The sequence below is a fragment of the Bison bison genome, unplaced genomic scaffold (genome assembly GCF_000754665.1).
Source record: "Bison bison bison isolate TAMUID 2011002044 unplaced genomic scaffold, Bison_UMD1.0 scf7180017849802, whole genome shotgun sequence".
NCBI classification, from domain to species: domain Eukaryota; kingdom Metazoa; phylum Chordata; class Mammalia; order Artiodactyla; family Bovidae; genus Bison; species Bison bison.
In genome coordinates, this window is record NW_011480375.1 from 9,750 (window position 1) to 10,732 (window position 983).

General features: G+C 32.2%; 1 protein-coding gene across 1 annotated transcript in view; it reads left to right on the top strand.

Annotated features, from left to right (window-relative positions):
* Nucleotides 1–983, top strand: part of LOC104994299 (3'-5' exoribonuclease 1-like) — a gene marked incomplete at both ends in the record, with an annotated part of 11,455 nt that overhangs the window by 9,590 nt on the left and 882 nt on the right. The gene's annotated exons all lie outside the window — the stretch shown is intronic.

Genomic DNA, 983 nt, shown 5'->3' on the forward strand with positions numbered 1-983 from the left:
TGGGCCTTTATCTACTAGCCTTTGGGTTTTAAGAATATCACAGTCCTTTTGATTTTTGAAGCTTATTTGTGAACATGAGCTGTGAGTGGTAAATTTCATAAAGAACTTAGTAAACAACAAAAAAAATAAGTTCATAAATATAGAGTCATCAAATACAGCAACCTTATCAAAGATACGTAATAAATATAAACAACTTACAAAAAATATGCACCGTGTCCATAAACACATGAAAAGAATCTCAAACTTGATTCAAGTAAGAGGTATGTAATTACAGCCACACTAAGATACTGTTTCTAAACTGTTACGCTGGCAAATTCAGAAGTTTGTCAACACATTTGGTGAGGATGTGAGAACCATCTCCTTTCCCATACTGCTCATGGAGATTTTTAGAGCTGCAATTCTGGATGTGATCAGCAAAGGGGCACATGTCTCCATTTTGCTTGGGAGGGGAAGTGATAGACTTTGAGACATGTAAACACAAACACACCCAGGTAAACACAAATACACACACGTCTACTATGTCTAGGTAATTATTTTAACCTTCTTTTTCTTCCAGGAGCACTATATTTTGTACATATTTCAAAGGTACTAAGTATATGTATATGTCTTTGTCAATCTGTTTACAAACATCTTCGCTCCCAATTATTTCCTTAATGCTTTTCATAATATAATATTTCAAACAATAAGTGAATATGTATTTATAAAATAAAGTTGGTATATGGTATCGTTCCCCTTACAAACCTCATCAAAAAGTACAAAAAAGTGCCTGTCAATAGATTGATAGATATTCTCCATATATATTTCTGTAGGTGAAGTATTAACTTGTACTTGCAGATAAACAAATATGTATGCACAATCACACATTCTTCAAAATTATAATCACATTATACATACTTGCCTTTTGTTTGCTTTCCAGTTTAATGTCATTCACCTTGATTTTTACATTTTTTCATTGGTTATTGTGGTTTTGGCATTTAGAAGTA